General features: G+C 48.5%; 1 protein-coding gene across 1 annotated transcript in view; it reads left to right on the top strand.

Moving 5' to 3' along the window:
- LOC147690362 (cytochrome P450 2F2-like) overlaps nucleotides 1–26,151 on the top strand; it is a 382,599-nt gene that overhangs the window by 296,607 nt on the left and 59,841 nt on the right. The gene's annotated exons all lie outside the window — the stretch shown is intronic.

Here is a 26,151-nt window from a genome sequence, read left to right as displayed (position 1 = left end):
ATGCAACCACCCACGGTTTCTGATGCAAAACCCTATTTACTAAATAAAGTAGACGGGGTTTAGCGTAAAACAACTGCACCTTTTTGAAATAAGGACAAGGAAGGAGAAATGCTTTAGTTTCTCCTTAATTTTCTGACTTTGTAAGTATTCTGCACTTTACAGCACACATAAACAAAGGCAAAAGGATTAAAGGTAGTCCAAGCATGGTATTTTGCATGGTAAGGCTATGCTCCCAGTTCAAAACCTACGCTACACTCACTGAGACACCCTTGAACTATGGCACAAAGGTGTCTCTGTGGGACACACCAGCTGATTTCAGCCCCAGCTCTAGGGAGAGGGGAGTAGAATGCCATATTTCTGTAGATATGGGGCTCTCCTCCTCTCTCCTTTCAAGCAGTGCAGCATTTGCGTCTGCGACACTGCGCTGCATGAATAAGTGTTAAATCTCGCCCACAGCCTTTTGATTTAGGTCCAGATTTAACTGTTGATGGAAAGGAGTGCCCTTTACACCATCCTGAAGGTCTACCCACCTCATTTAGAGTTGGTCGGGCCTTCAGTGTAGAGACAATGTCATCTTCACTAAATATACACACCTTCAATGGCCTGAGGGAGTAAAGGCTATTGGATAGTTGGCTGTATTCCATCCATCTAATTTAGAAGGGCGGACATATAGCTATATTTCAGTACCCGTCACAGTCATGAAAAACCTGGCAGTAAGGGGCACTGAAAGGTGCTCTATGCCTGTTAGAAATGGCTGTCTCTAGTTGGCAGAGATATGTACTGTTGGAAAGTGAATTATTTGTCGTGGCAGATATGCATTTACCTACTGGCAATAATACCACTGACATGATATAGGGCTTAGAATAGGTCTTAGAAAAGTATTCCCATGCTCAACCCTTGGCAGCTTTGATGCGAGCAGGCAGGCTTAACTTCAAAGACAGGTATGTAAAGCATTTAAAAACATCAATTCAGTAAATACTTAAGACACAACACACAATAAAAACACCAATTTATAAAAATAGGAAGTATTTTTATCTTTTAAATGACACCAAACCGAAAACAATCCACTGTAGGGAACCAGAGATATGAATTTTTAAAGATTAGTCACTTTCTAGTGCTTAGAAACCAACAGAGCCACTTTGGGACATTTGGTTGCCTCTGACAGGGACTAATTCATACCAGGGCCTACAAAATAGGTTTTATACATACCCTGCTTATACCTACAGGATCCCCCACCCCTGGAACACCTAGGAAAGACTTTAGGGGTGTGTAATATATAAACATGTCTCATTCTCATTTCTCAGTGCTCCTAGCACAAAGGTCGAATTTAGGAAGCACTTTACAACTATGTGGGAAGTGAAATGAGGAATTTCACTAGACCCAGGGCATATAAAAACCTTTTTATAAGGCTTCTCCTTATAAGTACCTGACCCTCCACCCCCGGAGAACCTAGTGGAGACTCTGGGGGTGCCTACCATGCCAAACATTGTAGTTTATTCATTTTTAAGTTCTCCAAACACAAACATTGAGTCTGGGCACAATTTGCATTTTAAAACCAGTCCTGCAACACAGGGCTGATTTTAATCTGACCTCAGGCTCCAGCAGTGCACACATGCAAGTGCAGAAAAGGCTGCTGGCCCCTAAACTGCCTTGCCTTATTCTATACTACTGACATAAAGGTAGTTTCTACACCCCCCTGCCATAAACGTACTAGGGCCCTGTAGGGGAGGTCATGCCAATCACAGGGGAACCCTACCCCATAGTGTACCCATCTATGTATCACTGTATTCTAAATGGCCTTCAGCAAAAAGTTGGGGGGTGCCCAGTGCACTGGAGGACTTTGCAACATGTACCTTTGCCCAAGTAGGGACCCTTGCTTCTAGGCAGGGTAAGGGGGATACACACTTTAGATAATCCAGGTAAGGAGGATACACACTTTAGATAATCCCTGCTCACCCTCTTGGTAGCTTGGAACTGGCAGACAGGCTTATCACAAAGGCAATTTGTAAAGTATTTGTGCTCAGAACACACAGTAATCCAGTGATAACACCACACATTGACACCACATCAGTTTAGGGAAATAAAGCATCTTTATCTAAACTCACCAATACCAAAATGACAAAAATACAGCATACTGGTAGTAAAATAGTACTTCAAAATAGTAACTACAAGATTTAAGATTGTAGAAATCAAATAGCTCCATCTGGGGCTATTGCGATGTTGTGACAGCAATAAATCCAAAGTACGGTGCCGACCACAATGTCTGCAGCATTGGGCATGGAGTCACACGGGCCCCCCAAACCAACAGTACCTTTGGATAACAAAGTCTATGATGATGCATGGCGTCGTGGAGGTGAGGCATGGGCGCCGAGGTCCAGGCCGGCTCCCTGGCTGCCATGGGGGAGGCAAGGCTTCATGTCCATGAGGAGGTGACTTGTAAAATCCAGGACAGGGCAAGTTGGTTGCGTTGGCAGTGAGGCTACATTTCCAGTGACAGTGTGAAGTTGGTGAGTTTGTGGAGTCACCCTCGGTGGTTATTGGAGCTGTGATAACAGGATGCAGGCATTGGTGATGACGGAGTCGGTGTGAGTGATGGCATCGGGAAATGCCGATATCTACAGGTGGCAGCAGGCATCGGAGCTGTGATGCTGGCTGAGGGGAGCATCGTGCACTTTAGGAGCAGTGCCCCTGGCCTTAGTGCAGGTCATGGCATCACAGCGGTGTCTCTGACGGTTTTCTTGCTTCTTTCAAATTATTTCCAGCTCCCACTAGCAGGAACAACCTCCAGAAGCCCAAATCTGCGATAAGCACCTAATGGCTTGTCTGAACTCTCTTTAGAGACTTTTGAACAGGAGGCCAGCACACACAGGTCCTTGGAGTTTCTTCTCGAAGCAGGTTCCCAGCACTGTTCCCAGGAAGGTACGTGTCTGGGTGGCAGTGCACTTCCGTTCCCCCGAGCGCGCAGTGCTGTGTGTGAAGCGCGCACACAGAGCACATCCCGGGAAAGCATTTGTGCCGCCGCTTTTAAAAGGTGAGCAGCGTGAAAAATGCAAATTTCCTATCTGCTGGAAGCCTGTGCAAGCAGTGGATTCTCCTGCAAGTGCTGCATTCATTTCTTAAAGGAGTGCGGCTGGAGGCTGTTTGTTGGCCTTTGTGAAAATATTTGATAATTACAGCACCGTCATGCGCTGCAATTAACATAAATATTTTCACAATGGCCCACAATCGGCCCCCAGCTGCGCTCCTTTAAGATAAGAAATGCAGATTTCCAGTCGGCGTCAGTTACAAGAGCAGGATAGGACGCTCTTCTCTCTATTCCAGGCATTACCTTCAGCCAGCCAGCCACAAAAACAAAAAACAAGCATTGGCATAGCCAATTGGTCTCAGCACTTCGAGTGCCTAAATACAGAGACTGTGAACGGGGCAATGCGGTGGGGAACCAACTGATTAACATGCAGTCTACAGACAAAGACTAGCAAATATGTTATAATAACTACAATTATTTTGCATGCCGCAACAGACTGTTTAAAAAAAAAATGTAATCATGGGACCGTTATTAAAAGAATGTAGCATTGCCAAATGTGCTGAAACTGAACCCTTAAGATATTGTGCACATTAACTGTATCAGCTGATTTCATACATTCTTAAAAGAGAAGGCATGTTTAGCATCCTTTAAAGAAAGAAAAATGTATTCCTGTTCATACTTCAAACATGCAAACCTGCTTTTACAAAAATTTAAAACGATACCAGCAGTATTTTAGAAAACGGCGCTTTTGCATGTTTATAGTATGTAGTATAGCTGAGACAAGATCTGGCAAGCATCAATTATGTAAGCTATATGACTTTTGTTTTATTTACTGTGGCAATGAACACTCTTGGTTTCAATTAGGGTCTGCTGTTACAAATAAAATAAAGATTATTAAAGACAGACATTCAATTATTGTGTCCACGCATCAATCTCATTATTACAGCGGTGGAAAAACCAAACGTTTTAGAGGGGTTTCTCTCTTGCTTGCTGCCTTCAAACCCACAAACTAAGAGATGCTTTATAAAGAGTGTGTCTGCTATGGCAACTCGGTGGAATACGCACCTGCTGCGCATGTCTCTAAGGAAATTGAGCATAACTGCAAGGAAGTAAAAGATGCTTAACAAAAAGTGTGTGCACTGAAGTGGCTCAAGGTGTTGAGCGCCTGCTGGGCAAGTTAGTGTGAAATTGTTAAAGCAGATCTGGGTTTGGCAGAACTGCCTCTGTCGTTCATAGTTTTTAAAGTTAAAATAAAAAAACGAAATAACACAGTCAAATGCTGCAGCAAAAAACGAATGAACATAATAACACACATAACTTCATTTAGATAGGCACACACATCACCAGTTGGCCCAATTAACAAAACAATTAGCAAGAATGCGTCCGCCACTGCAGACTGAATGCCTGCTGTGCAGCTCAGTGTGCAATGTGAACCAAAATGGAAGCAAATCCAAGATGCTGTATAAAAAATGTGTTTACTATGGCATCAACAGTATGTGAATTTGAGCGCCTGTGGCGAAGGGCCCGATTCACAGAATGAACTTAAGACTAAATCCTAAACTTACTACAATTTGGTATTCACAGAATGCACTTACGACTTTCGGGATTCACAGAGTGAACTTACTACTTTTTAGGATTCACAGAATGAACTTACTACTTTTGGTATTCACAGAATAGATTTAAGAGTACTAACTTTACGTCTGCACTCGGGCCGGAAATTCCGGCCCGGAGGCAGAGTTTCTGGCTCAGAGGCGGAGCTTCCGGCTTGGGGAAGGAGCTTGCAGCCCGGAGGCGGAGCTTCTGGGCCAGAGGAGGAACTTGCGGCCCAGAGGTGAAGATTTTAGCCATGGCTAAATTCCCACCTCTGAGCCGGAAGCTCCACCCCCAAGCCGGAAGCTCCACCTCCGGGCCATAATTTCCGGCCCGAGTGCGGACGTAAAGTTAGAAGTCTTAAATCTATTCTGTGAATGCCGAAAGTAGTAAGTTCATTCTGTGAATCCCGAAAGTAGTACGTTCACTCTGTGAATCCCGAAAGTAGTAAGTGCATTCTGTGAATACCAAATAGTAGTACGTTTAGGATTTAGTCTTAAGTTCATTCTGTGAATCGGGCCAGTAGTGTCTACTGTGAATCAATGGATTGGCATTAAATTAAAATGGGTTAAAGTTAATTAAGCCGCACCAGATCAATGCACCCTGCTGAAGTGCGGCCTTTCTGCAGTAGTAATTTGGCTTACCCCGAATGGTGGGCCCTTAAAGTGCTGAGGGGCCCCTGAACCGCCCATGAAGGGCCAGCAGAGGACTGTGGTGCCCCCTCTCTGATCCTGACTGTGGGGCTCCTTTGTCATCTGTTGTTGTCGGGGCACCTTCTCAATAAGCAGCAGAACCTCAGCCTTGAACAACAACCCGGCAGGGTTAAAATGCTGGTCTACCATTCAATGCTCCGCGAGTTCATGTCTGCACTGGAGAAGCACATCTTATATGCAAGAGAGCGCACTGCCCAGGTTCATCTGGCGCAGGCAGGAACAGTACACCACTTTACCTAATTCAGCCCCAGATGTGTAATGTTACCCCACTAAACGGTGTTCATTTTATCACTCATGTCATCGAGGGGACGGCGCGGGAGGTCCGGGTAGGGGAGAGCGCCGCCAGCTGCCGCGAGCTCCTGCCTGCCCTCGGTAAAGCAGGATGCACAGTTGCATTACAGTCGCCTATATGAAGGAGTGAGGTCAATGATGTATCAGTAATATCTCACTGACCCTACCCCTCAAAACCTGTCTCCTAAGTCGGCAGCTCGAGCATTAAGCAACAAAGGCTACCACAAGAGCGGAAGCATTTTCAATATTATATGCAACTTTATGCCATTGACAAAGCCAATAGTCCTGGCTTCTTGTAGGTGTATTGTTACTTGTATTACATTTCTGGATGCAATGACAGAAGAAGCAAAATATCAGTCGGGTGGTACACTATGTTAAGCACAGACTTTTAGCTTAATTGCTTTTAAGCCACGCCCTTAATTGCACCGACCACGCTGCATTGAGAGACCCCTCCTTGTTTTTCATTCCACTAAAGACTTGTGCGCCCAAGAACCCATGCTGTCCGGTTCTTGGGCACACATAGCCTTGGCTGCAGCGCACCGAGCCCTTACTCTGCCGCACACAAAGTAAAAAAATTAGAGGGAACATTGGTTCCCAGCAAAGTTCCAGTCTTTGTCCTTTCCTTGGCAGAAGAAATAACTGCAGGCCAAACCCACCTAACACACAGCAAAGGGGCAGTACTCCTCCTCACAACTCTCCAGCTCTTCTCCTTGGCAAATGTTTCTTTTGAGTCAGGAAGTGATCTAAATTTCTGGGGTTTAAGGTCCACTCTTTGCTCTTATTTCTGCAAGGGTCTCTGAGCCCAGACCAAACCAGTTCTGTCCTCACTGGTGTAACATTGTGCAAGGGAGACGTCAATCAATCAATCGATCAATCAATCAAACAAATTTGTAAAGCGCGCTACTCACCCGCTAGGGTCTCAAGGCGCTGGGAGGGGGGGAGTCGCTACTGCTTGAACAGCTAGGTCTTGAATTGTTTCCTGAAGGAGAGATGGTCCTGGGTCAGCCGTAGGTGGGTGGGGAGGAAGTTCCATGTCTTGGCCGCCAGGTAGGAGAAGGATCTTCCTCCGGCGGTGGATTTGCGAATTCGTGGGATGGAGGCGAGGGCGAGGCTGGTGGATCGGAGCTGGCGGGTGGGTGTGTGGAATGTGAGGTGGCTGTTGAGGTATTTCGGGCCCATGTCATGGAGAGCCTTGTGTGCATGGGTGAGGAGTCTGAACATGATCCTCTTGTTGACGGGGAGCCAGTGCAGGTCTTTCAGATGGGCACAGATGTGGCTGTGACGAAGGATGTCCAGGATGAGTCGTGCAGAGGCGTTCTGTATGCGTTGGAGTCTTTTCTAGAGTTTGGTTGTGGTTCCAGCCTAGAGGGTGTTCTCGTAGTCCAGGCAGCTGGTGACGAGGGCCTGGGTGACCGTCTTCCTGGTTTCGGTGGGGATCCACCGGACGATCTTTCGGAGCATGCGCAGGGTTTTGAAACAGGATGACGAGACAGCGTTGACTTGCTTGCTCATCGTGAGGGAGGAGTCCAGGATGAAGCCCAGGTTGCGTGCATGGTCCGTTGGCTTGGGTGCGGTGCACAGGGCAGGGGGCCACCAGGAGTCGTCCCAGGCAGAAGGGGATGGTCCCAGGATGAGGACTTCCATCTTGTCTGAGTTCAGTTTCAGACGGCTGAGCTTCATCCATTCCGTGACGTCTTTCATTCCTTCCTGGAGGCTGGCTCTGGCGGTGACGGGGTCGTTAATGCGGGAGAGGACCAGCTGGGTGTCGTCGGCGTAGGAGATGATGGTTAGGTTGTGTTGGCGTGCGATGGCTGCGAGAGGGCTCATGTAGACGTTGAGGAAGGTGGGCTGAGTGAGGATCCTTGCGGAACGCCGCAGAAGACTTCGGTGGCCGCGGTTCGGAATGGGAGGAGGCGGACTCTCTGGGTTCTTCCGTCGAGGAACGAGATGATCCACTCCAGGGCTGGTCCTTGGATACCGGTGTTGCTGAGGCGCTGTATCAGGGTGCGGTGGCATACGGTGTCGAAGGCTGATGAGAGGTCTAGGCGGATGAGGGCAGCAGTTTCCCCGTTTTCGAGCAGGGATCTGATGTCGTCGGTAGCTGCGATGAGAGCGGTCTCGGTGCTGTGGTTTGCTCGGAAACCGGACTGTGAGGGGTTGAGGGATCCGTTTGTCTCGAGGAAGGCGGAGAGTTGTTTGTTGATGGTCTTCTCGATGACTTTGGCCTGAAAAGGGAGGAGCGAGATGGGGTGGAAGTTCTTGAGGTCCGTGGGGTCCGCGGTGGGTTTCTTCCGGAGGGCGCTCAGCTCGGCATGTTTCCAACTCTCCAGGAAGGTGGCGGATGCGAAGGAGCTGTTGATGATGTTCTGGAGTTGGGGTGCGATTATGGAGTCGGCTTTGTTGAAGATGTGGTGTGGGCAGGGGTCGGTTGGGGAACCGGAGTGGATGGTGTTCATCAAGCGGGTCCAGGTGCAGAGGGTGGTGGTGGGGGGCATTGGGTCGGTGCTGGGTGTGTGGTCTGTGCGCCGAAGTTGTTGTGTATGTCGACGATCTTGCGGTGTAAGAACGAGGCGAGTGAGTCGCAGAGGTCTTGCGAGGGTGTGATGTCGTTATTGCAGGCGCTGGGGTTGGAGAGCTCTTTAACGATGCTGAAGAGTTCCTTGCTGTTGTGGGTGTTGTTGTCCAGACGTTCTTTGAATGATGTCCTTTTGGTGGTGCAGATCAGCTGGTGGAGTTTGCGAGTGGCGTTCTTGAGGGCTGTCATGTTTTCTGTTGTCTAGTCGTGGCGCCAGGCTTTCTCGAGGGTGCGGCAGGTTTTCTTGGAGTTTTTGAGGTCGTTGGTGAACCACAATGCTTTCTTGCTGCTGGGTCTGCTGGGAGGGTTCTTCAGTGGTGCGAGGTCATCGGCGCAGTCGGTGAGCCACTGTGTGAGGTTGTGGTCTGCTTCACTGGGGTCCGTCGTGTTGGTAGGAGGGTTCCGGCTGAGGGAGGTGGTGAGCTGGTCGGCGGTGATCTTGCTCCAGCTTCTGTGGGGAACCTGTTGCGGGTGGTGGTGGGTCGTGGTTCTCCTGAAGTTGAAGTGGACGCAGCTGTGATCTGTCCAGTGTAGTCCGGTGGAGTGGCTGAAGGAGATGTGCTTGCTGGAGGAGAAGATGGGGTCAAGCGTGTGGCCGGCGTAGTGGGTGGGGGTGTTCACCAGTTGCTTGAGTCCGAGGTTGGCGAGGTTGTCCAGCAGGGCAGTGGTGTTGCAGTCCTTGTTGTTCTCCAGGTGGAAGTTGACGTCCCCTAGGAGGATGTAGTCTGAGGAGGTGAGGGCGTACGGACTGACGAAGTCTGCCATGGCTTCGCTGAATTGTGTGCGTGGTCCCGGGGGTCTGTGGATGAGAGGGCCTCTGAGGGTGGTCTTGGGGTCGGTGTGTATCTGGAAGGGAAGGTGCTCAGCGGCGATGAGGGTGTCGTCGGAGTTGGTCGTTATGCGGATGGTGTTTCTGTGGATGACGGCGATGCCTCCTCCGGTTTGGTTGGCGCGGTTCCTCCGGGTGATCTTGTAGACATCCAGGATGGCTATGGCGATGTCGGGGGCTGAGGAGGCTATCATCCAGGTTTCTTTGAGGAAGGCGACGTCTTGTGAAGTTGTGTCGAGGAGGTTCCAGAGCTCGACGACGTGCCTGTGGACGGAGCAGGTGTTGAGCAGGATGCACTTGAGGTGGTTGTTGCTGGTGCTTGGCTTGGCGGGTGCAGTGCAGGTTCGGAGGCAGGTGAATTTGCAGGCTTGGCAGGTGAAGGGTCTGTGGGTGCGTTTCGGGGTGGCTCGGTAGCAGGTGGGGTTCCGACTGGCGTTCAGAGCGTTGAGGGTGGCGGCGTTGTAAGTCCGTTGTGTGGTCTGGCAACGTCGAGGGCCAGGGGTCCTGGCACTGGGCATGGTACAGGCGCGGACGGGCGCAGACTGGCTTGCCTTTGGCGCGCCTTCGGCGCCCCCGCTATGCGTGAACGCTGCGCGTACGCGTGGACTACGCCATTTAAGGCGAAGTGGGAGGGGGGCGGGGCCACAGGGGAGCAGCGGCGGGGAGTGGGGGGAGACAAGGGCGGGAGAAACAAGGCGCGGGGATGAAGCGGAGAGGGGGCATGCCTGAGGGCAGAGGCCCAAGCAGCACCTGCAGCCCACAGGGGGGAAGGCAGCAAAAGGCAGCAGCGGTGACCAGGGCATACGGGGGGCCATGCGGTGAATGGAGACGTCCTATTCAGGTGCAAAGTAAACTCCTTTCACTACTTTAAATGCAAGCAAGGTCGATTCAGTTTAACTCTGAGTCGTCCCCTAAGGGCAAGGCACACCTCAGCTCCCCCAGGGCGGTCTACAGTGAATACACACACCTTTCCTTCCAAAACCAGACTATCAATCCTCAAACAGGCAGAGGCACACAGAATGGATAAATAAGAAAATGCCTACCTTCCAAAAGTGGCATTTTCAAACACACAATTTAAAAAACCCTTCTTTACTAAAAAATATATTATTAAATTCTGAGTTCAGAGATCCTAAACGTTATTCCTCTAACTTGTCCCAATGGGAGGCTGTACTTGTAAGATGTTACAAAGTATCTACCACTCTATACTATGGCCATATAACCTTACAATGGTGAAAAATGAAATTTGCAGTAGTACAGTATCTGTACATGTCAGACACACCAGTACAATTCCTACCTTTAACATACACTGCACCCTGTCCATTGGGGTACCGTGGGCCCAGGGGTGTAACAAAGGCCCCTGCAGACCTCGCAGTGCGGGGGGCCCCAGGCGTACCGATACTGAAGGGGGCCCCTCAGCCCCTACTGAAGTGAGCAGCATATCCTGCAAAGGGGGGGGGGAGTCATGTCTTGTTATGCCTCTCACGGCACCTGACCCAGGGCACTTGAAGACCCCTTTCGGCCGAATGGGCGTTGCGCGCATAGAATTCTGTAGAGACAGACTGGCCTCGCCTCAACATCCCACCCCTTCGTGTGCCACCGGCCAGGCTGCTGCAGGTTCAGTGGACAGGCACACAGGATTCTTAAGTTGCCAGGAACTGGGCTGCAGTTTCACCCAGAAAGTCAGCCCTATTCAGAGTGTTTTCTGAAAACATTTAAGGATTGAAGTTTTTGTTTTTCTTTCACAATCTAGGATCCCTGCAATCCACCCCCCTCCCCGCCCCCTTATCATTCCAGTTGCACTGTCCTAAAGATGGGCGCAGGGCCGGCTCTAGGGCGGTGGCTCTAGGGTGGTTCAACTGGTGCCATCGCACTGGGTGCTGTTTACAACTTAATAATGATTTTAAAAGCACCTGCTGCGTTCCTTTCCTCTTGCAATTACAGGGCCACTACAAAATGTAAAGATAACTCCTGTGATTAATGTTCCTCCTGGCCAGAGATCAGAGTTGTGTATAGTTGAGGTTTTTGACTTATGTGAAGGTAGTACAGAGGGTTAATTTGCCTACTGCAAAGAAGATGTACCAAGTAGATTACAGAGTGCACTCAATGTAAACAGATCAGCAGGTTACTGCTTTTAAAAGAGCCATCCTTTTGTCACTTGCAATTTATAACTTAAAGTCCTAATATAGAATAATGAGGTATTAACTTTCATCATAGAACTGCATACCCTCCTCTGCAAAGTATAGAACATTGATTAATGTTGCAAAAAGGGTTAATTTGGGTAGAAATGGATTCTTATTATTAAAGAAAACTCCCAAATATGCTGAGTTTTTTTCGAATTTGAGTTTGTGCTTCTCCACACCAAGCACGCCTAAAAAATACTGCCTACCAGTATGGCTGACGTGTGACTCCTACACTTTTAGTCCTTTGGCTCATGTAACTTTTCCTATACACTGATTTACACACGTATGATTGATTGCTTGTGTAATGTATGTGTGATACAAAGTGGTCTGAGTAGTGCTATATAACACATTCAATGCATCTGAGAGAGAGTGGTTTTGGAGACTTGGTCACTGTTAAAGGGTGCTAGAGAGAGAATCCATGGTGGAGGTGGTCATTTGGGGCACCAACTAGCATTGTCGCACTGGGCGCCACCAGCGCTAAAGCGGACCCTGGATGGGGGAGCCAACAGGTTACCAGGGAGAGCCAAGATAAGGATCTGACTTTGCACTTAACCGTATGTACGAGCCTAGCTCTGAACATTTTTGGCAAGTAAATCACACAACAGATATGCACACTGTGCATTATGGAATGGATATTCTGTTCATATGTTTTGTTATAGATTCTTAGAGGAGGACGTATCCACCTACAGTGTCCACACAGGGCACTACCTCTTCACGCCCTAATCTTGTTTTGTGGAGTAATTACCTTCACCATGGCGAAGTACTTTACTCCCACAATGGTAAGGGTACTCCACCCTTCAAATTTAGAGATGCACGCTGCCCCTTTTGGTGTGTGAGAGGTATTTAAGCAAACACTGTGGGGCAGATTTAAAATGACTGGCGCATCCCTGCATATCAGCAGGGATGCGCCAGGTAAGATGCGTCACACATGTTTACCCTTGTGCCACCACAGATGCGCCGCATTTATTTAAAAATTGCTTCAGGGATTAGTCCATTTGGAGCAAACCCTAATGTGTCATTAGACAACTTCAAACAATGAAACTAATAAGCACAATAAGGGGGAAGTCTCACCTGTTTTCCAGTTGCTCCTGAGGGCCGGCCGATCCCTGCAGCTCCAGCAACTAAGGGCAGGGCTTTGCTCCGCTTGTTCCCCCGGCCAGGCTTGGCTCCGCCGGGCCCCTCCCACCCCCGTGACCAGCAGCAGCGGACGTCAGAGGCAAGCTCAAGGAGGCGCATAAAGGCTCCCTCGGTGCAGAGTCCGGGGGGAGTCTAACCTGTTTTCCAGTTGCTCCTGAGGGCCGGGCACAGTTCCGCCAATCCCCGCATCTCCAGCATCTAAGGGCCGGGCTTTGCTCCGCTTGTTCCCCCAGCCGGGCTTGGCTCCGCCGGGCCCCTCCCACCCCCGTGACCAGCAGCAGCGGACATCAGAGGCAAGCACCAGGAGGCACATAAAGGCTCCCTCGGTGCAGAGTCCGGGTGGAGTCTCACCTTTTTTCCAGTTGCTCCAGAGGGCCGGGCTCAGCTCCGCCGATCCCGCAGCTCCAGCAACTAAGGGCCGGGCTTTGCTCCGCTTGTTCCCCCGGCCGGGCTTGGCTCCGCCGGGCCCCTCCCAGCCCCAAGACCAGCAGCAGCGGACGTCAGAGGCAAGCGCCAGGAGGTGCATAAAGGCTCCCTCGATCCCTTGTCCCGCGGGATGCGCGCGGGCGCGCACCGGGAGAAGCCCGGGACAAGGGCGGGCCGTCTGCGGCCGTCCTAGGCAGACCGAGGCAGGGAAGGGCCCCCCCTCTAACGAGTGACATTGTTGTACATCAGAAATCATTAAGGTACTGTGATCATATCTTGGTTGCATAATACATTGAAGGACCATCTTTGACTGTGCTTTTCCAGCCCCTTCCTCACTAAAATATCGCTAATTCGTCATGGGGAAAAGAAAGGCAATGGAGGGGGTGGGAGCCCCTGTTACCACAATTAAAAAAAGGAAGAAGTCTAAGAAATCATCACATGCCGCTACTAACTGTGTTATATCAAGTATTGAAACTATTGTTGAAGATTGTGAGAATATCTTATTGTCTGCTACTCCCTCAAGTAATGTGGATACTTCTGACCCTTTGGTGGAAAGTCTATTGCAGAGAAAGAGTAAAGTTATTCCAGCTATCTTCACTAAAAATTTTAAACCTAAGTGGTTACCAGATAATACACACTCTAACTCTCCTAATCCCATAGAGGTAAATGTTATAGAGGCACACAAAGGGATAAATGTTAATGCTATCACTGAAATGTCAAATGAGAACACAGACAGGTCCCCGTGCCACATAGAAAAGGAAGTGGGTATTACTTGTACCAACCGATTTGCGGTGTTGGAAGGGGAGTCAAGGGAAATAGGTGAGGTTTTAATGCAAAGGTTGGGGGAGGATACGAAGGATAGGAATAGTCCAGATGGATGTTCTAGATGCTTGAACTTTAATCATAGGCTAATGGGACAAGTAAAAAGCCTGGAAAGGAACATAGCCAAATTAAGGAAATGATGATGGACCTTATAAAATGGAAGGCTCCACATAATGTAATCTCCCCACACTCAGTGCCAGTACCTAACCCTGTTAAAGCTCCCATTCCACGATTGACCTCAACAGCCCAGACTGCAGAGGCGGCATCACCTAAATGTACATCACGAACTGCCCCACTGTCAGTCGGCAAAACTGCAGGAGATTCACGCACCATGCATCCAGCACAACCACCTCTTGCTAAAACAACAGCTAGGCACAACACCTCAAGCTCGATCCCCACAGTAGCAAAACAGAGGGTCTTAACACTACAACGTAGGGACCTGCAGGGCCATGACACTCACTATGGAAATAGGGATAGACTATCTACTGTGAGCACAGTGACAAAATTCCCCTGTGCCACTGTTTACATGACTGGGGTTACTAAGCGGGAAGCTACCAGTAATTATGAGAATAGTGATTCCTTATGTAATAAGGCCATTCATTGGCTTTGTCATGTTAGAGGGTGCAGGTCAGTTATTAGGGAGGACATTGATAAGCGTGGCTCAAATCCACCCGAGTGACTTACCGCACTCACCTATAGTCGCTATATAGGAAGTCAGCCGGACAGTGGAGAAGAATAAACAAAAGTCTTTATTAGGCCAAACAACACTCATATGAGAGGGCCCTGTCCGACCTCACTCCTAGGAGTGCGAACGAGAGGACTGACTCTCTGCATCACAGCAATACATTATAATGCAATACAGTAACGAGGGGTACGCCCCTTGTGGAAAGTTACCGAGCCTCAGACCAGTGAACAATGCTCTCATAGAGCAGGCATCTGCACCTGCAAGGGATAAATTATTATCTCTACTCAAGGCCATGGAGCTAGGCTTCAGCGTCTCTGGGTATGAGAACATTACTGATAAAGAGACTTGTTAGTTTCGGCCACAGTAAGCTGAGAAACGAAAACTGCTGTCTTAGTACATTTCTGTATTCCTGCGGGAGGGGCATATGAGCGAGCAGGGCCCGCAGGCACAGAGGGTTACACAAAATGGTGGCACACAGGCTAAGCTAAGAAACTAATATGATCACACGTACATTTGAACATAAGTAAAAAGCAAGAATAGTAATTCAGCATAGATGCATATACGAATTTCATTAGTTAGTCATATGATGCTAACTCGCACATCATCATAGGGTAATTAGGGCATCGAAAAGTGAATTCTATCAGACCCTCCTTTTAGCATCATTGGCTAACTATAGCCTCATTTATTTGCAAAAGGTAGTGCCGACATCCATTCTATGGGCAGGACTTTATTTCTTTAGTCTAGAACATCTTCTGCAATGAACATCAACCAACTTGCATCAGCAGGAATTTCAGTAATCATAGAAGTGGTATATTGACCAGGTAACTTCTTTTTCGGACGCATATTCGCAGCACACATTGAACAACATGGAGGGAGGCAGTATATGCAAAGGCAGCAAGTCAGTATTACACTCACCACACCAACCAAACCCATCAATATTTTCCAACCCCAGGAAGAGAAGGCACCCCAGAGCCACCCTTGTAGGGACCATGTCCCATTATCCTGATGTAGTTCCGTCGCTAATCTATGTAATTTCTGTACTGCCAAGTTAACAGTCGGGGCGGAGTCAGGTATATAAACACAGCAAGACGTCCCGATGACGCGACAGGCCCCGCCCCTATCAGCCAATATGACGTCAAGCACCATCCTGTTCTGGATCGTAAATAATCTCATAGCCTGAATCTCAACAGATATGTTAGTCGTAATGTCGGCTTCAGTTAGAACTACCTTTTCCATTACCCTAGACAGTCGCCTAATAGCTCTGCTGTTAAATATTGGACCCCAGAAAGGAAGCAAACCCTTCGAAAAATCAGTCCATTGTTGGTACGAGGTGTCCGTCTGATCGACATCATCTACCTGAAGTTCCCTCCTTTTGCGCTGCTCTTGTGGCTGCTCCTGAGGACTGGGGAATCGACGATGAGTTTTGTGGTAATCAGAGGGAGCCACATACACAGGGGGAATCATATAGGCCAGGTAGCACACCCCACCCCAACCCTCGGGCAACCATAAGTATCCATTATCACCGCAAACGAAATAGATACTGGGTGGGGCAATCAAAGAGGGGCTAACGGGCAAGCGTATTGAAGCAGTCACATTACAGGAGCTATTACCAACTTTTATGGGACCCTTTCCCTCTATACAGAAAAATGGAGAAGGACCCACCACAGCCAGGGGTATCAGAGACTTGGAACTGTCGTTACTCTTCGGGGGGTGCCTGTAGGACAGAGTGGCATTCAATTTCAGGAAACTATCCCTAAGTCTGTCAGTATCATTTGGTGTCAAGAATCGACCCAGCCTTTTCTCACATGTCTCTATAAAAGTCTGGTCAAAACGTCCATCAGTATATATTCGTCCAAGGGAAGATGGAGGCAGAGGGCGTACTCGCATTGTCATTGTCCACCCCCTATTCTGCAGTCGAGGAGTCAGGGAATCTGGCTGCTGGAAGTATTTAACAAGACCTATAAGAGTATACCACCCCACACAACTATTCACTGGCGTCAAAGGGAGGGCAAGGAATCTGTCTTTCTTATAGGCAGCAGAAGGTAAAAGCCCACAAACCCAACAATCCGTCAAGTTGGTAGTGGCGTGTGCATGGTGTAAAGTCTTAATAAAAACATTGTCTTTATAACTTTTTCGTAACATTCTTTCACCATAATCAACAGTAATCATATTATGTTCAGGAACGGCAGTGGGTGTGGGTGCAAACACATGAACGGGGTAAGCTTTATCCAGGAAAAACAATATTCCAAGAGTCACTAAAAAGGCAATCAAAAAAATAATTATGACCACAATCTTTCCTTTTCGGGGAAGGGCCAACCAGGGGGAATCAGGCACAGGTCTTGGAGGAGCCGCAAAAGGCTGCTCCTCATCAGGAATGGGCCGCCCAAAGGGATTCATTCTTAATATCCGTTCAAAATATATCAAAAATCAAAAAATGAAAAAACACTTGTACTAAAAAAAAAATAGTCCCAGACAATCCTCAACCGGCCAGAGGGGTTCTTCAACCCTAAAAAGGGATCTTCTCCCTGTGTCCTTCAAAGCCTCACAGGCAGGCTTTTACCGTCCATACCTAGCTCCAACGTCGCTGTTCAACAATTTAGGATACAAGGGAAGCACTTAATTCGGGCCCCGCACCACTCTATAGTCTCATAGCACACAATCTTTGGCTAAACACCAGGGCTCTTACAAGTCCATCCCTACCACTAAATCTTCTTATGCAGAATGTCCACTAAGCCCTTCTTCCAGTGTTTAGTCCATCATATTTCAGTACTGTTACTTATTTTCTTCGGGGCCTCAAATTGTAACGGGTGCTCCCTGGCACTTCGGGGTCAGTGAACAAAACAGGTGAATCTGTGGCAGATGCTGAACTCTCTGGTGTCTCTTCACTAGTGGCAACAGGAGTAGTAGAGCTCACTGAATTCTCTATTCCGCTTCGCTCTTCTCCAATCAGTGAAGCATCCGAGAAAGGAACATACCTCGGGATAGACTCATTCTCCTCGTCAGCAATGCCATCCTGTACCCATTTGTCATAGGGCAACGGGAGCGGGACCCTCTTCACATGTGAGGCATGTGTCCACGCCTTCCGTCCGTCGATCCGAAGTGCAGTGCGGGTGGTGAGGAGCACCTGGCGTGGCTCCGACCACCTTGGCTCCAGACAAGACTTCCGCTGGTATCTTCTTACGACCACCCAGTCCCCTGGGTGGATGGAGTGTCCAGGCCCCTCTGGTAACGGCTTCAGATTGTCTGCTACCTGCTGATGAATAGAACGAATATCTTTAGTCAAAGCATACAGATAATCTGTCAACAAAGGGTATGGCACTTCAGAAAAACATTTAGGCCTGGGCACTCCCCAGATATTGGCCGGTCGGCCGAATACCACCTCGTGGGGGGAGACGCCCATTTTCGCATTCACAGTGATTCTCGTTGAAAGCAAAGCTAAGGGAAGGGCGTCTGGCCAACGGAGACCTGTACTCGCACATATTTTGGCCATCTTTAGCTTGAGCGTGCCGTTAAACCGCTCCACAAGTCCTGCTGCCTGAGGGTGTAAGGCTGAATGAAACTTTTGAGAAATTTGTAAGCCTTTACATATTTGCTTCACTAGTTCTGCATTAAAGGACGTGCCATTATCACTCCAGATCACCCTAGGTAATCCGAAGCGAGAGAAATACTCCTTTATCAACATTTTTGCGGTAGAAATGGCCGTACAGTCTTTCGTTGGATACGCCTCCACCCATCTACTAAAGGCGCATACGACTACAAGGACATACTTCAGGTTATTGACCCTTTCCATTTCGATGTAATCCATCTGAATCACCTCGAAAGGGAAAGAAGGGGGTGCAAAATTTCCAGTTGGGACAGGGGTACCCTTTCCAGGATTGTGTCTCAAACACACCATGCACTGACGAACCAAGTGAGTGGCCACTTTAGAGATATTCTTATTGCTCCACACTGGGTCTAACAATTTACAGATACCCTTTGCACTAACATGAGCAGGCCCGTGCGCCATCGTCACTACTGGAAGAACATATGCATTCGGGAGTAACCATCGTCTCTTATCGGTCACATCTGTCCAACATTCATCCGCATCCAATCGTCCCTGCCCATCCTTCCATGCTCTCAATTCTTCTTCTGTCGCTTTGCCCTGTATGTTCTTGACACTCTGTACAGTGTCTGCAAACATATGAACATCTGGAACCCATCTAGCTGGTCCTGCCACAAACATCCGTGGTAATTTTTCTCTAGCAGTTTCCTTTGCTGTCTCATCGGCGAAAGCATTGCCTCGTCCTACGTCATCCACTATTGTCTTGTGTGCGCTACACTTTATCACAGCCAATCGTTTGGGTAGTGTCAGTGCCGTTAGCAGTCGTAATATCAGTGGACCATGTTGTATGCGTTGTCCGTGAGAAGTCAGAAATCCCCGTTCTGCCCAAAGTCGCCCATAATTATGAGCCACGCCAAAGGCGTATTGGCTGTCAGTATAAATGTTCACGTCTAGCCCCTCACTCAATTCACATGCTCTCAGTAAGGCAATAATCTCCGCAGCCTGGGCAGAATTGTAAGGTATCCTAGAAGTCTCCACCACCGTCTGTAATGTTGTTATTGCATATGCTGCCGTCGATGTACCGTCTGGTAATTTAAAACAGGACCCATCCACATACAACTCCCCGTCTGGTTCGTCCAAGGGCCTGTCTGTCAGATCCACCCTCCCCTTTGTCTCCTCTTCAGTCCTGAACAAACAATCATGTATGTCATTGTCTTTGGTATCTGTATCTGTGGGGATAGGTAACAAGGTGGCAGGATTCAGTGTAGCACACCTTTTGATCGTAACATGGGGTGCAAAAAGAGTCATCTCATAACCCGTAAGACGAGCACTAGTTAAGTGCTGCGTCTGTGTCCTGTTCAGCAAAATGTCTACAGCATGCGGTACCATTACTGTGAGGTCTGATCCCAGTACGAGCCCTGCCGACTGTCTTATAGAGACCGCAGCAGCCGCCGTGGCTCTCAGACAGCTCGGCAGCGCTCTTGCCACATTATCGAGCATGGCAGAGAAGTAAGCACAAGGTCTCTGCTTCCCCCCGAAACACTGAGTTAAGACAGACAGCGCGCAACCTTCCGCCTCATGTACGTAAAGGACAAAAGGCTTCTGGTAATCAGGTGTCCCAAGAACTGGCGCAGAACATAAAGCCGTTTTTAGTGACTCAAACGCTTCTTGACATGCGGGGGTCCAGGGTAGGGGCTCGCGCACTTCCTTGGTAGTCAGATACAATAGGGGTTTTGTTAGTAACGCATAGTTAGGTATCCACTGGCGACAATACGATGTTATGCCCAAGAACGCGCGCACCTCTCGCTGCGTGTTAGGTACCTGCGTGTTAGTGATCGCTTTTATGCGCTCTGGCGTCAATCTCCTCCCCACTTTCGAAAGGAGGTGACCGAGGTAGGTGACCTCCGTTCGACAGTATTGAAATTTCGGAAGGGACACTTTATGCCCCCTTTTAGCCAAATGGTGCAGTAATTTCACAGTAGCATCCCGACAACCCTGCTCGTCGTCAGATGCTATTAGGATATCATCCACATACTGCAACATGACGTTGCCAGGTGGAAGCTCCAGTTCATCCAATTGTGCCTTTAGAGCCTGACTATATATGCTCGGACTCTCAGTGTACCCCTGAGGAATTCTCTTGAAGCGGAAGCTTCGGCCAGCCAATGAGAATCCGAAGAGATAACGGCTTTCCTCATGTACTGGAATACTGAAGAAAGCATTTTTCAAGTCTAGGACAGAGAAATATTTGGCCGAAGGGGGTATCATGGTCAATATTGTAGTAATGTCCGAGACCACCGGGTACTGTGGCTCCACTACTCTATTTACGTGCCGCAAATCAATCACAAATCTATAAACATCAGGAGTATTATCAGTAGCTTCAGGTGACCGTCTTTTAAGGATAGGCAAAATAGGACTGTTACATATGTTCGAATCAGTCTCTTCCACTACTCCAGACCGTATTAAATCGTGTATTCTTTGTAGCAGGGCCTTCTCTCCCTCCCTAGGAATCCTGTATTGTGGAACTCTGGGCAATTTCGCTCCCACCTTCACTCTTATTGTCACCGGGGCAATATCCATTTTACCTACATCTGTATCACTGACAGCCCACAAGCTGTCGGGTATGCCTTGGAATTCAGGTGGTAATGGGTCGTCTTTCGAAAAACACTGCAATGGGCGGGCAACATTCGGGCCCAGAGTAAGGTACACGCCATCCGGAGAACAATAAATGGTGGCGTGCAATCTTTTCAATAAATCTAAACCCAGCAAATTTTCTCCACAATTTGATGTCAATAAAAACGGTGAATCAACAGTAAAAGGGCCAATCGTTAACGTGAGAGGTTTAGAAATGGGGCTAATCACCGGAGTTCCTGCGAAACCCACGGATATGTTATTCTTGCCAGACAGAGCCGCCCCTGGGACCCGAGAACGAGCCACTGAACTTTTCATTGCACCCGTATCCACTAGAAATTTTTGTTGAGACCCCATTAAGTCAGCTTCGACATAAGGTCCCCTCTGATCAACTTCCATAAGTACTGGTCCCAGGCTCTGTCCTACGCTGTCCTAGTTGTGGGAGAACCCTGTCAAATCGTCCACTGAGTAATCATCGTTATAGTACTGACCACCGCCCCTCTGCAACTGTTGTCTGTCTGCCCCGTTGTCAAAGTAATTGCCTCCCGGTCTCCCGCCTCCTTCTGACCGCGCAGCCTGTCTCCCAAAATCACCACTACCTCGTCCTCGTCCTCTTCCTGGACCGCCGCCCGACTGAAGCAGTGGGCAATCTCGCCACCAATGCCCCTCCTGCTTACACTTTGCGCACTGATTCGGTCCCAGCCTTTCCCTACTCTCACCTCTCCCAAAGCCGCCCCTCTGACTCGGCGCTGCACCCCTTCCTCTGCCTCTAGCCACTTGCTGCAGCAAAACTCTTGTCTTCAGATCCTTAGCCTTCTTCTCCTGCTTGTCCTTACTCTCATTTTCCCTGTGTTCATAATATTGCGCCATACTGAGTATTCCCGAAGGAGAGGACGTTGTCCACGTGCTCTCCGACGCTTGCAGTCTAGCTGAAATTTCAGGCAATAAGTTCGTGACAAACCTATTAACAAAAAGCCGCAATCCGCCATCTTGTGACACATCCTGCCCACTAAAATCCATAAACGTTTCCTCAAACCTCGTAAAGAAATCAGAGACTGCCTCATCCTTTTTCTGCTTACAAGCCGTTAACTTGTCCCAATCTACCTTTTTCGGGGGAATGAGAGAATGCATATACTTTATAATGCGCCCTGGCAAAGCTAATATCTCAGCCTTCGGCTTCTCCCCTGGCTTACGCTCCTTGTCCCAATCCTGCAACTCCTGCCACGTACCTCCTAACTCTTCCACGTGGTCAGTACCTTTCACTTGCCGCCACACATCAACCGGGACCAAAAGCCCGAAAAACAATTCAACATCAGCCAACGTCATCACAGTGGAAGACGCCGCTTCTGTAAGCTCTTTATAATAGGCAGTCGGGTTTTTTCTAGAATCCGGTAGCTGGGCCTTCAATGATAATACCTCACTTCTCTTCCATGGCGTATACACCCATTGCTCCTGGAAATGTGCATCGATCCTGTTCCTAGTAACAGCCTTCGTTACTGGATCTAACAACTCGGGGACCTCGGGATGAAAAATAGGGTGCACCTCGCGCATTGGGTGGAGACCTGGGAAATGGGGTGTGCCGGCAGAGGGTAATTCATTCCTGTATTGCAATAGTGCACGCAAACTACTCATCACTTCTTTCACCCCTGTGTTCGTTCTATAGGCTCCAGCCTGTATATCTCGTAAAACCGCTGGAGCCACACCTCCATACCCCTGCTCCCAAAGCGGTATCAATACATTGGACATGTGCCACAAAGCGTGCTGCTGCATCAAAGGCTCAAAATCTTTCATGGTGGACCAAATATCTTCAAACGAATAAATGTTATTCCTGGCCCACTGACATGCACGATTAGCCACCATACTCCTTTCATCTAAACCCACCGTAGAACGCGTGAGCAACTTCCGTACCTGCGAGAGTAATCCGCTACCTGCGCCTCGACTCGGCGTTAGCATCTCCTGACCGGGGGTAGTACTAGCTGAAACACTAGGGAGTGCCAAAGAAAATTGGGAGGGTGCAGGTGAGGTGGTCTGGAGTAAGGAAACGAGGGGTGTCGAGGGCGAAGATTGTTGGGGGGCACTGGCTGAAGGACCCGGAACTCCACTAGCGGGGGCTGGAATTGGCAAGGAGGGATACAAGGGCTGTGGGGCATAAGGGGGAGGGGGTCGGGTATTCAAAATGTCTTCCATCTCATCCGGGTCGTCCTCTCGCACTACATAACTTTTATTTTCTTTCAACCTACAAAGTCTATCTGAGCGCTCCATACGTAGCGCATTCTCATTTCCAACCTGCTCTCTCGCCTTCTGCGCCATAGTCTGGGTGGACTTTTTATACTCTTCTTTCTCCTCTCGCAGCTTGCGTTTCCTGGCCTCTTTCTGCCACACTCGCAAAGAGTCGAACATACTCTGACGACTACGCCTAGCAAACAGTTTGTCTTGCAAGTAGTCCAACTTAGCTTCATCGAAAGAACCCGTCAAAGGCCATTGTAAATCCACATTATCAGCAGTGTACCGGTGCCACAAAGTACCAAACAAAATCGGGACCAGTCCATGTTTGACATACATATCAAAGCTCGGAGTCCCTTCAGGGGGTGCAGGTTGGCTCTCGGCCAGTCTAGTATCTGAGGGTCGACAACAGCATCCAAAACATCGTAACTTACTAAAACACAGCATCTTTACTTCGATGTGAAAGAAAACACTTCACCACAGACCAGCTCGAGCTCGTTCATACACACATATAAACATACATTAGAAAACCACACGCCCACATATACAATACCTCCAAACACGTGTTACCAAATGGGACAAGGCCCGTCGACCAAGTCCTTGGGAACCTGGACTCTACCGCAGACCGAACAGTACACTAACTGTTCTGAGGACGGGGAACAGATCCGCCACCCGTGCGGCACTATGGATCACTGCGCACTTTACCGCGGGAAACCCAGATCTCACCTCCACTGAACCACCACACTAGGAGTTCAGGGTAAGCACCAGAGTCTGCCCACAATGAGCCACGCCTTCACAACAGTACCACCCGGTCGGATCGCTACCAACAATTACATCTAAATACGTCCCCAACCTCGTCAAGTCTGTCAGAGCACCAACTCGTACTCTGAGTTCCCCGGAGCACACTAGCCCCAGGAGCACACCGGCTCCTCAAACCACTGGAGACACCCTAGTCTCCCGGAACACTCCCGTTCCTTAAACAATCACAGGTGGACCACTCACCTTCCGTAGGCGGCACCGACCTCTACCGTTCTCCACCTCCGGCTGCCAAGACCAACACGGTCAGCTTCAAGTTCCGCCTTCTGGACCCCGGCGTAAGATCCGAACCGGGACCTCTCCCGATCAGCAGGGTGGGGCAGCGCTGCGAGAACCAAGCTCGGCATCAGATGGGTACCCGGGCCCACCGTGCCGACCAGCGGGTCCCCGGTCTTCTGCTACCCACTTACGGGTGAGAAAGATCCTTATCGCGGGGTCCCTGTTCGGGCGCCATCTGATAAGCGTGGCTCAAATCCACCCGAGTGACTTACCGCACTCACCTATAGTCGCTATATAGGAAGTCAGCCGGACAGTGGAGAAGAATAAACAAAAGTCTTTATTAGGCCAAACAACACTCATATGAGAGGGCCCTGTCCGACCTCACTCCTAGGAGTGCGAACGAGAGGACTGACTCTCTGCATCACAGCAATACATTATAATGCAATACAGTAACGAGGGGTACGCCCCTTGTGGAAAGTTACCGAGCCTCAGACCAGTGAACAATGCTCTCATAGAGCAGGCATCTGCACCTGCAAGGGATACAATATTATCTCTACTCAAGGCCATGGAGCTAGGCTTCAGCGTCTCTGGGTATGAGAACATTACTGATAAAGAGACTTGTTAGTTTCGGCCACAGTAAGCTGAGAAACGAAAACTGCTGTCTTAGTACATTTCTGTATTCCTGCGGGAGGGGCATATGAGCGAGCAGGGCCCGCAGGCACAGAGGGTTACACAAAATGGTGGCACACAGGCTAAGCTAAGAAACTAATATGATCACACGTACATTTGAACATAAGTAAAAAGCAAGAATAGTAATTCAGCATAGATGCATATACGAATTTCATTAGTTAGTCATATGATGCTAACTCGCACATCATCATAGGGTAATTAGGGCATCGAAAAGTGAATTCTATCAACATGATCAATGTTAAAAGACTTTCCTTGCCCAGCTCGGCAACAGACTGCATTGAGATTGTGTTTGGTAATCAAACAATTGCTGAGAACTTAGTAGCCTTGGAGCACAGGACGTGCCCCCCCAGGAATTGCAATGTTCAAATTAGACCGGCACCACTATGGTTTAACTATAGGCTCGAGGATCAATCAGGGCTTAACCATATAGATTGACCACTAAAGGGTGATTGTTTGAACATTGCAACTCAAAAATATGATACACAAAATCTTGAGCATCAGACCAACTGTTCTGCAAACATTGTAGACAAGGAGGGAAGGGTGGTTAATGATGAGGCTACGCCACCTAGGGATAGGAGTTCCAATGAAGTGCCCGTAGTCGATAGGGCCCTAACTACAGCTGTAGGAGGAATAGCTTCAGATATAATTACTAGCAACAGTAATCCAAACACGAAAACAATTAAATTGATTTCCTGGAATATAGCGGGCCTCCAGAAAAATATGTTAAACCCTGAACGGAGCGAATTCATAGATACGTTTGATATCTGCATGTTTCCAGAAACATGGAGCATATCTCCCCAATATAAATGTGGTTATTCTACCCACTATATTCCGGCCGTTAGTACAGGGAGAGGTAGACCTTCGGGGAGTTTACATATTTGGATTAAAGTAGCGCTTAACCTGATGTTACTGCTCACTCTTCTCCATCGCAGGATATACTGTATATTTCTGTTAAGGGCAACCATTCGATAAGCTCTTTTGAGCTGTTTAATGTGTATGCCCGAGGGTCTCCAGGAGGTCAAACCTCATCCACCATAGCCTTACTTGAGGGGGCACTGGCAGATGTTCCTTTATTATCCAGTGTCATCATAGGGGGAGACTTTAACTGTACCTATGAACCCCGAAGTGCAGATGATATTATGGACATGAATGAAGATGATTGTAAAAAGTCTATCCCGCCTTTGACCCTAGTCCCCATCAAAAAGTGGACACCAAGAGCGATCCAAATAAATGCCCTAACAATAGAATATAACTTACGTGCCCTGAACGGTAGGAAAATTTCGGACCCAAACGGTGCGAATTCCTACAATAAACTTAGTTGTCCATTCCAAATTGATTATATTCTACTTGACATTGGCTCTTGGAACAGACTAATTGATATGGAAATCATACAGTCGCAGGATAGCGATCACAACCCGCTTTGTATGGAAATAAAATGGGGGGTGAAGAAGGAATCCTCAGATGATCCATTAATGATAACAAAAGAATTAGTCCCATCCAACTGCAACCGCAGGCCCAAATGGAACAGGGTGTTGTGTCAAGAAGACAGTCTACTTTGTATCAAAGATCAGGTGGAATTAGAAACCTGTGAACTTGTATCTAATATTCATGTCCATCACACCAATCAAAATGTCAGTCTTACAGACTCCTACAACACCCTAATGAAGAAAATTGGTTCCTTTTTCACAATAAAAAACACAGGGGGATCAAAAAGGAAGAATCCAACAAAAGCTAGCACTCCATGGTATACGGTACAATGTA

This window comes from Lissotriton vulgaris, chromosome 9 (genome assembly GCF_964263255.1).
Source record: "Lissotriton vulgaris chromosome 9, aLisVul1.2, whole genome shotgun sequence".
In the NCBI taxonomy this organism is placed as follows: domain Eukaryota; kingdom Metazoa; phylum Chordata; class Amphibia; order Caudata; family Salamandridae; genus Lissotriton; species Lissotriton vulgaris.
The sequence above is the reverse complement of the archived record's forward strand: the minus strand, read 5'-3'. Positions and strand labels throughout refer to the sequence as shown.